Below are 10670 nucleotides of genomic sequence, written 5' to 3'. Positions count from 1 at the left end.
GCCATCTCCTACCTCAATCCCATCCATTCCTAGGCCTAATATCCTGGTTATCAAGCTTGAGCAGAAATCCTGTTCCCAGGATGTAGCAGTTTGGTATTGTTTGTGATTTCCAAAAATAGATATTGGATTGTGGTTGTAAACTGGTCTGTTCCTCTGGGCGTTTTAGATTACCTTAGATTCAGAGCTTTCACTTTTACTGTATTAAATCAAGTTTAGGACTTTTATTAGGGCATGCAGTGTTGAGTCCCCACCCCCTTGGTGGGGATAAAACAGACTCACACACAGAAGTAGACACAGACAGAGAAGCGGAGAAGCAGATACGTGAGGAAAGAGAGAAGTCTCCATTAGACACAGCAGAGGCCCCAGGGAGAGAGAGGTCCCTGATAATCTACAGCTGACCTTGTGAAGAGAGCAGAGCAGCTGAGCCTGGAAAGAAACAAGCTCTGGGGAGAGACACAAGCCATATGCCAGCCTACAGCTGAGATAGGAAGAAGCTGGGTCCATGGAGCTTTAAGAGGAAAGAAGGAAGGCTGAACCCTAGTAGATATCACCCACCATATTGCTTCAACATGTGGCCGAAGACTTTGGGTGAGAAAGTATCTCTTATGGTACTTGAGTTGGAGTCTTTATGGCCTTGAGACTGTAAGCTTCTACCCCAAATAAATTCCCTTTATGAAAGCCGACAGTGTTCTGGTACTTTGCATCAGCACCCCTTTGGCTGACTAATACACAAGGATACCTCTACATAAAGCATTTCTCAGTGTGCTGGTGTGGGTACAGGTGGGAGTTGGTGGAGTTTACCAGACACATATGCCTGTCAGCCATATCCGAGGCTTTCAAATTTGACACGCATCCATATTCCCTATGCTTTCTTCGGTGGATTTTAAAAGCTTATTTTTAAAAGTATGCTTTGAACTTCACAGTGAAATCTGAGAAAACAAAGCAACAAATGCCACAATGGAAAGAGATGTGCTAGACAATGGGTGGGGCTTGTACTCAGAATTGAGCAGGATGTACTCATTAGGTCCCTTTAACCATTGTCAAGTCTAAATGAATTATGATATTATGTTAAATGAGATATGTTTAAATACAAAGAAAAGTACAACAAGTCCTACAATAGGTGTATCCAGATTTAATAGATGTTAATATTTTGCTGCAGGATTTTTTTTCACTTTTTCATTTAAAAATTGTGGTACAGAAACTTCCATTCTTAAGATAGTAGAGTAAAACAGTGATTTTTTAATTGGGGTGAAGGTACTCCTGGGAGTACATAGATACTCTGAATCCATTTCCAGATCCACACTTTATGCATTCTCTCCTGAAATTGATCTGCCTGAGAAAAGATTTCAGGAGGACTTAATAGAGTAGCCCACCGATAGATCATTAAAGCTAATTTTGATGAAATATGACCAGGTGATTTTTGGCATATAACTCAGAAAGAATTCGAGGAATTGAGTGACATGCTATACAAACTCCTCCTAGTGCTTATTTATTCAAACAAGGTTTCTTAGCCCTCACTTATACAAAAATGTGAAAGAAGGATAAAATTGATGCTGAACCCTGTCACATTCTACTCTAAAGTAATATTCACTGATAGGTATATAAATTATTTGAAAATTCTTCCTCCTCCAATGCAGTAAGAGGTGCATTTCCAAGGAAATTTTACTTTTGTGTTTAATAATTTTTCTCAAAACATTTAATATATTTACATTGTTTTGAACAATTGTGTGATAGTGATAATAGTAATGATATCCCAATCTATGAGAAAAAAACAAGCCATAGAGCTTTATGTCATAGAAAATGTTTAAACATCAATTTTAATTTATGTTTTGATGTGGAGAAATTGTAGATATTCAAGCGTTAAAATATATTACATTGCGATAAAATTCTGGGGGTGGGAAATGGAATGTACATATGAGGTCAGGAACAGGAACTATGTATTTTTAAAGTGGAAACTGGTGAGTAGTAAAGAATGATTTAACAGTTTCATTTTATTCACAGTATGTGGAAAATTGTATCTCTTGCACCTACTTACACATGTGACAAAAGTATGTCAACTTTAAAATGTGTGAATGGGCACATTGTTCTTAAAATACCTTTTGGGGGAATGAGAGTAAAAATATTTTTCTACCACTGAAATAAAGACCTCACTGCTTCCTTCTTGTCTAAGAAATTATCTCACAGCAACCATAGGAAAGAGAAGTTAATATTCAAATTCAACTTCCAATTAACAGGAGACATCTGTAACCCACAGCTAAAATGCATGAAGAAAGGCTACCAAAATGGAACTCATACAGGCATGGGAAGACACCAAATGAGGATACCTCAGATTTCAAACAAAGCAGGCAGAAATAGTACATTGAACACTCTCTGACTAAAATGAACTACAATTAGAAAACTAGATAACAAAACTAATAACAAGTGCTCGCTTTGGCAGCACATATACTAAAATTGGAATGATACAGAGAAGATTATCATGACCCCTGGGCAAGGGTGACATGCAAATTCATGAAGCATTCCATATTTTTAAATATTTTTGACTCTAGCAATTGAAGTAATTATATCATTGATGTGGAGACTGTGGCCATGGGAGTTGCTGAAGGCAGGGAGAGGGAAAAAGAGGTGTGATATTAGGGCCTTTTCGGGACTTGGAGTTGTCCTCAATAATATTGCAGGGACAGATGCAGGACACTATATATCCTGCCATAACCCACTGAATGGACTGGGAGAGAGTGTAAATTACAATGTAAACTATAATCCATGCCGTGTAGCAGTGCTCCAAAATGTACTCATCAAATGCAGTGAATGTGCCACACTAATGAAAGAGGGTGTCGATGTGGAAGGAGTGGGGCATGTGGGGAGTGGGGTATATGGGAACCTCATCACTTTTGCTTTGCAGTAGTTAGTATTACTTATTTCTAAGAAACTAGATTCTTGATGTATGATTTGCCTTAAAGAACTTTCTCCAAACATAAGTGTTGATTAATTCCAATGCATTCTCATATATTGTTAAAAGTGTCATATAGGTTCTTCAGAAGACAATCCAAATGCAACATAAATGGTGCAAAGGTCAGAAGTGAGTAAAAAGGCATTGTACTTAGCCATGTCTCTTCTCCTGTTGTTGTCCTTGGCTGGTTGACCAAGTTCAATATCCTTGCTGCAATATTGCTCATGACCTTATTTACTTCTGAATTTTGGCCTTCAAAGTTTTCAGAAAAGATCCTTTAATCACTCTTTTAGTTTCTTTGGCTGGCTACTCAAGCAAACATCATGCAATGGGTTAGTTAATCAATGGGAATTGAATGGCTCATGGTTTTGAGGCCAGGAAAAAGTCCCAATCAAGGCATCATCAAGGTATTCGATGATTTCTCCCTGAAGACTGTGGCCTTTTGGGGCTGGCAGTCCTTGGTCCTTGGTTCCTCTGTCACATGGCAATGCACATGGCAGCTTCTCCTGGCCTCTCCTTTCTCTTCTGGGTTCTGTTGATATTCAGCTTCTTGCTTCCAAGGGCTTTTTCTCTTTATCTGTTTTCAATTTCATTCTGCTTATAAAGGACTCCAATAAGAGGATTAAGACCCATCCTGATGTAACAACAACAATGTTTGAGTAAAGTATAACTGTTAAACAATTTTCCGCTTTTTTCCAATTAGTTATGTCATAGGATGTACTTAAGCAATAAACGTATTAGGTTAAAGCAGTTCAGTTATGTTAAGTATTGCTCTTATACCTACCACATGACACTAAGCGCTGTTGGGATGCATGTTGAAGACATGTTTTTATTGGTAAAACTCAAAATATAGGAGCTGTGTCTACAATTAAAGTGAAACATATGGCAAGTTTGTTAATTCTAGTCTTGTTTAGTAATCTGTAAGGCACATAAGTTTACACTTTTTTAGGGAAATGGACTTTGGCCCAGTGGTTAGGGCGTCCGTCTACCACATGGGAGGTCCGCGGTTCAAGCCCCGGGCCTCCTTGACCCGTGTGGAGCTGGCCCAAGCGCAGTGCTGATGCGCGCAAGGAGTGCCGTGCCACACAGGGGTGTCCCCCGCGTAGGGGAGCCCCACGCGCAAGGAGTGCACCCATAAGGAGAGCCGCCCAGCACGAAGGAGGGAGCAGCCTGCCGAGGAATGGCGCCGCCCATACTTCCCGTGCCGCTGACGACAACAGAAGTGGACAAAGAAACAAGACGCAGCAAAAAGACACAGAAAACAGACAACCGGGGGAGGGGAGGGGAATTAAATAAAATAAAAATAAATCTTTAAAAAAAAAAAAGTTTACACTTTTTTAAATTAATGGGGAAAATTGAGAGATGTAATGCCAATACTTTAGGATTTTTGGTATTGGTGTTTGTATGAAATTCTGAGGGCTTGAGATTTATATCTTTCATTGTATTGTGATTTCCTTTTAAGTGTATTATGCTAAGTGAAAACTGTCAAATAAATCTTTTTAAAAACTGCAAAATTTTTTAAAAAAGCCCATCCTGATTCAGTTTGGCCACACCTTAACTGACATAATCTCATCAAAAGGTCCTGCTTACACTGGATCCACACCCATAGGAATGGATTAAATTTAAGAACACATTTTTGTGGCGTACATACAACTACAAACCAGCACAGTCACACTGCTAAAATAAAATGTCTGAAGTTGGTTGATTCCATTTTACTGTCAAAGGTGTGAAAACTAAGGATTCAAATGACCCCTTGTGCTACCAAAGGAAACAAAAAGGTTTTGGCTCTGCTTCTGGCCATGGCTGGAGTGGAGCCTGGGCTCTTGGACAAAGGGCATGATGGCCACCCCAGCCCTGGTCATGCACAGGCCAGTGCAGCACCACCCCAGCCTCGACGTGCCCGAGAGTGGGCACCCTGTGACTGTCACAGGGGCTGAGCTGCCTGGGATGGACACCTCTGGAAAGAGGGTGCCATTAGGCATGCCATCCATTGAGTGCCGGGCCATTGTAGTCTTTGTGGGGCATTTCCTTTGTTATACTTACAAGGAATACATAGAAGATCTGGCCAAAATCTCCAGGAGTTCCTTACCAGAAGTAAATGTCACCCTTACAGTGTTGTCCTACCATCATATTGAGCCTTTCTGCAACCTGACTGGGTATTCTCATGAAATCTATGTTGATCCTGAGAGAGAAATTTATAAAAGACTGGGATTGAAAAAGGGTGAAGAAATTGCCTCCTTAGGACAGAGTCCCCATGTAAAGTCAAATATACCCTCAGGAAGTACTCGGAGTCTGTGTGTGATGGTTAGGCTAATGTGTCAACTGGCAGCGTAATTGCTCCCAGTTGTTTGGTCAACCAAGCACTGGGCTAACTGTAATACAAGGGCATTTATGGACTTCAGTCACCAGTGAGTTTCCTGCGTAGATGGCTGATTACATCTATATCAACCAGGGAGATTGCTGTCAGCAATGAATGTTTTCTCCAATCAGTTGAATGCCTTTAAAGGGAAATGATTTCCGCATTCAGAGAGAATTTCCCAGCTTGTCTTTGGACAGTCAATGTCTCCCGGAAACACATCAAGGACCTTCTTTGTACTTTCATTGGAGCCTCTGGTTGCAGCCTGCCTGCGGAACCTGAACTTGTGCATCTGCATGGTCACGCGAGAGACTCTTCTAAAACTGTATACCATTGACAGATATCTCCTGTTGATTCTGTTCCCTAGAGAACCTTAATACACTGTGGCAGGCAGTGACTGGCCCTCTTTTTGATTTTCAAGGAGACCCAGCTCACCAAGGTGGAACCTTCATTTTAGGCCCAGGTACTAACATTCATTTTATTTTATTTTATTTATTTATTATTTTATTTTATTTTAATTTCTCTTCCCCCCCCCCAACATGTCTGCTCTCTGTGTCCATTCGCTGTGTGTTCTTCTGTGACCACCTCTGTACTTATCAGCGGCATAGGGAATCTGTGTTTCTTTTTTGTTGTGTCATCTTGTTGTGTCAGCTCTCCATGTGTGCGGCGCCATTCTTGGGCAGGCTGCACTTTCTTTCATGCTGGGTGGCTCTCCTTACGGGGTGCACTCCTTGCGTGTGGAGCTCCTCTACGCGGGGGACACCCCTGCGTGGCACGGCACTCCTTGCGTGCATCAGCACTGCACATGGGCCAGGTCCACATGGGTCAAGGAGGCCCGGGGTTTTGAACCGTGGACCTCCCATGTGGTAGGGAGATGCCCTATCCATTGGGTCAAGTCCGCTTCCCTAACATTCATTTTATACACCATGATAGGAATCGATTGGATCACAACCCCAACAATTCTGTCCTACAGCATGTAGGAGTTTAGCATGTGAGCTTTACAAGCAGGCTTTCAGTTGTCCATTTGTTACTCAGTACAGGACCTCTTGCTTTCAGTTGGATCCTGGGAAAACTGACCTTAAATGCTTGGGATGTAGTATTCTTGTCTCACTTGCTGACCTTTCCAGTCTTCGAGGAGTTATAAAAGCATAGAGAGATAATGTGTCAATTGAATTGTATGCTGACAGGCTGTTAAGCTATACAAAGCTATAAAAGTAAAAATACCATTCTTTTTTTTTTAATTGATTTTGTAAAAATATTACATTAAAAAATATATATATGAGGACCCCTTCAACCCCACCACCCCCACCCCACCACTCCCCCCCGCCCCAGCAACACTCATTCCCATCATCATGACACATCCATTGCATTTGGTAAGTACGTCTCTGGGCACCTCTGCACCTCATGGTCAATGGTCCACATCATGGCCCATACTCTCCCCCATTCCATCTAGTGGGCCCTGTGAGGATTTATAATGTCCGGTGATTGCCCCTGAAGCACCATCCAGGGCAGCTCCAAGTCCCTAAGACACCTCCACATCTCATCTCTTCCTGCCATTCCCCATACCCATTAGCCACCATGTCCACTTTTCCCACTCCAATGCCACCTTTTCTCTGTGGACATTGGATTGGTTGTGTCCATTGCACCTCTATGTCAAGAGGAGGCTCAGATTCCTCATGGATACTGGATGCAATCCTCTCGCTTTCAGTTGTAGGCACTCTAGGCTCCGTGGTGTGGTGGTTGTCCTTCTTCAACTCCATCTTAGCTGAGTGAGGTGAGTCCAATAAATCAGATTGTAGGTGCTGGAGTCTGTTGAGGCTCAGGGCCTGGCTATCACATTGTCAGTCCAGAGATTCAGATCCCCTAAATATATCTTAAACCCCGACACCAACTACAACTCCAGCACAGTAGCATGAAAGTCTTAAGAAGAGAGATCCCATCTGAGTCCAGATTCATCACGCATAAACACCAGCTCCAAAGAAGGGCCATCTGACATGGCAGTTAACCCCATCTGCCATGACCATAGCACCCATGGGCCTCTTTAGCCCTCAAAGGAACCAATATCTGGGGGTTGTATCTACTTTATCTGTCTCTTAGACTCTGCTCAGTTGTGCATAAGGGCAATCCTTCTGACAGCCTCCAGACTCTTTTTTAGAGACTCGTAGCCATATAAACTCATTTCTCCTTTCCATTTCCCCCTTAGATTAGGTCAAACAGCATTTTAAAGTCATGTTATTTTATGTAGACAGGGATATTCTGCTGATCTGCATTGAACCTTCCATTCAAGGTCATTCTCCAGTTGCATCATCAGTTGGTAGTTGATAGTGATCCCTCAGTGCCAGGGAGGCTCATCCCCGGGTGTCATGTCCCACGCTGGGAGGAAGGCATTGCATTTACATGCTGAGTTTGGCTTCGAGACTGGCCACATTTGAGCAACATGAAGGCTGTCAGGAGGAAACTCCCAGGCACAATGCTGCTCTAGGCCTTGTTCTTATTTCAGGCATATCAGCTCACAAGCATAGTCATTAGCGTCAGGGGCTCACTGTTGGACCCTCTTTCCTTCCCGGTCCTTGCCGCTGCACCTGGGAGACTGTCGCTGCTCCCCTAGGGACCACGACAGAGCACCACCGGCCAGCAACCCAGTGCCCCCCCAGCTGTAGTTTTTAATTGTTTCCACTATGAGTATATCCAAACATTACCATGCACCCTGGACATATGTCCTGTATAGCTCCCTGTCAGCCATATATCACCTGTCAATAAAAAATACCATTCTTAACATTCATTTACATTGTGGTATATCCTTTCAGTGATGGATTAGTTGTTCTATTAAAATCATAAACTAGTAAAGGCAAAGGAATACAACTCAAGACCAGGATAACAAATTGTATAAACTGTGTAATCCTATTTTATATTATATGCTTATATTTTAGTATGCTTAGGGAAAAAAACAACAGGAAATAAACACAACAGAATACTGCCAGTAAGTTGTCTCAATATAGTAGGATTACTGGGCTTTTATTTTCTTCTCCATACATTTCTATATTTTCCAATTACTTTATAATTAGCATAATTTTTTGGCTAGGAAAAGATCAAAATTATGGGAAGAATATATTCCTAAATAGCAAGCCCAACAAAGTTGCAAATTAAATAGGCTGTAGTTGACATGCTTTCATCCTGATTGCTGGACTGGGAGAAAAGGTGGCAAATGGAATTCATTTCAAATGTTTAAAGCATCTTGTCACCACACACCCATGATTCATTTCACTAGAAACTTTTTTTTTTGGTAGAGGGAGAAAAACATTTGCTTTAGGTATTTTTGATATGTATTTAAAATACAAAAAAATAAAAAAATAAAAAAATAAAATAAAATACAATCAGTGTTCTTTTTGAAAGGAAATTTTTTTAAAAATTGCTTAAACTAGGAAACCTTTTTTTTACTTGAATGTACACTGTGGTTCGGTTGTGCATTGCTAGACAGCTGCTGTGTCACCTTCACATTGCTTTTATTTAGAGGATTTCTGTCATCTTTTATTTTTCCAGAATATGAATATGTTTTAATGTTGTAAGTATCCTAGAAATTCTGATGAAAAGTAGAGCAAAATCAAAATATTAGTAATTATTATCAAATATAATACTGCTTTGAACTTATGATACTTTTATATAAAGCCTGTGAAGTCACACAGAAAATACATATTTAATGTCTCCACATATTTTCATGTCTATATACATGGGGCAATTATGCTTATTAATCAATAAAAGTGAAATTTCTCATTCCAAAAAAAAGAAGGTTTTAGCTGTACAACTCAGAGGTTGCCTCTTACCGAAGGTATTAAAGCGTGGAGCTCCTTGGTGGTCTCCACAGAAAGACCTCTTTGTAAATATGGATATTGATGCTTGCCGTTTTCTCTTAATATACCACCTTTCCCATCCTTCCCCAAAGGAAGGCCAAGAACCGAGCTCCTCTCATCTGTCTTGGGCAGATGCATATTCCCAGAGTACTGTACTTCTCAGTGGGGCTTTGCCAGAGTATAGGACCCGATATGCTCTCTACTCTAATAACCTCTAGAAAAATGCAACAAAGTAGTTTCCAGATCACCCTGCAAAGACCTGTGCACTAGGTGACAGAGCCATTCGTACTGGTCTCTTAGCCATGTATCTGTACTGACTTGCTATGTATTTGTTGGCTAGGGGGAAAAAAGGCACTCCTGCTCTTTGCTCAACTTTTAGCTTAGACTCTCTAAATCCTTCCAAGAATCATTGCCATTTTGAGCAGCAACAGGACCTTCTAGTGCAGCTAAAGATCATACTGCCTTCTTTTTTTTCTCTTTTTTTCTTTTTCTTTTAGTAACATATATACAACTCAAAATTTCCCATTTTAGGATTGTGCCTGTAAGAAGTAGTCTAGGATGTAAATGTCAATTGAAAGAAAGCTAGAGGATAATCAAAGGACTGAATAATATAGTGAATCTGGAGGTGGGTGTGGATTGTGGTTAATACTACAAGGAAAAGAATGTTTGATGAACTAGAACAAATGTGCATCACTATTACAAAGTAGTAAGAAGATGGTGATGCAAGGGAAAAACACAATTAATGTAAATTATGGACTATAATTAATAGCAATATTGTAATATTCTGACATCAATGTCAAAGAAGGTACTATATCAACGCTAAGGGCCAATAATAGGGGATATGGGATTTTTTTCTTCTGGACTAAGGAAGATGTTCAAAATTTTACTGGGGCGATGACTGTACAACTCTGTGATGAAAATGAGAATCATTGAGTATACACTTTGGATAAAACATACAAGGCATGAGACAGTATAACACAGTAAACCATGTGGTGGAAGATGGACTGGTTAACAGTATAAATATAAGAGTGTTCTCCCATGAACCACAACAAATGTACAATACTAATACATGGTGTTAATAATAGGGGGCATATGGAAAAATATACTAAGTGTATGCTATGAACCATAATCAGTGGTAATAGTCTGAAGATGTTCTCTCATTATCTGTAACAAATGTTCCACAACAATGTAAGTTGTTGGTGGAGGGGTGATGTACAGGAATTCTGCACATTATGCATGATTGTTTCGTCAGTTCAAAACTTCTCTAATAAAAAATGAATACTGAAAAATTTCCCATTTTAACCACTTTCAGTGTACAATTCAGCAGTATTAATTACACTCACAATATTGTGCTACCATCACCAAAATCCATTACCCTAAACTTTCTATCACCTCAAACAGAATCTCTTTACCCATTAAGCAATAAACGCAAAAATTCCCTCTCTCCCTCCCCACTCCCACCCCTGGTAAACCTATAATCTACTATCTGTCTCTGTGAAATCTGGATGGGAGAAGATAA

The 10670-nt window shown here is 40.5% G+C and overlaps 1 non-coding gene and 1 pseudogene across 1 annotated transcript; both read left to right on the top strand.

The window, feature by feature from the left end:
* The first annotated feature begins 2421 nt into the window (after positions 1-2421).
* Positions 2422-2528, top strand: LOC111759017 (U6 spliceosomal RNA). The gene has a single exon (XR_002793117.1). It is a non-coding gene; the product is annotated as a U6 spliceosomal RNA (small nuclear RNA).
* A 2258-nt stretch (positions 2529-4786) lies between these two features.
* LOC101445735 (peroxiredoxin-like 2C pseudogene) lies at positions 4787-6447 on the top strand (annotated as a pseudogene).
* The last annotated feature ends 4223 nt before the right edge of the window (positions 6448-10670 follow it).

Source organism: Dasypus novemcinctus, chromosome X (assembly GCF_030445035.2).
Source record: "Dasypus novemcinctus isolate mDasNov1 chromosome X, mDasNov1.1.hap2, whole genome shotgun sequence".
In the NCBI taxonomy this organism is placed as follows: domain Eukaryota; kingdom Metazoa; phylum Chordata; class Mammalia; order Cingulata; family Dasypodidae; genus Dasypus; species Dasypus novemcinctus.
This window is presented reverse-complemented; position numbering and strand designations above follow the sequence as displayed.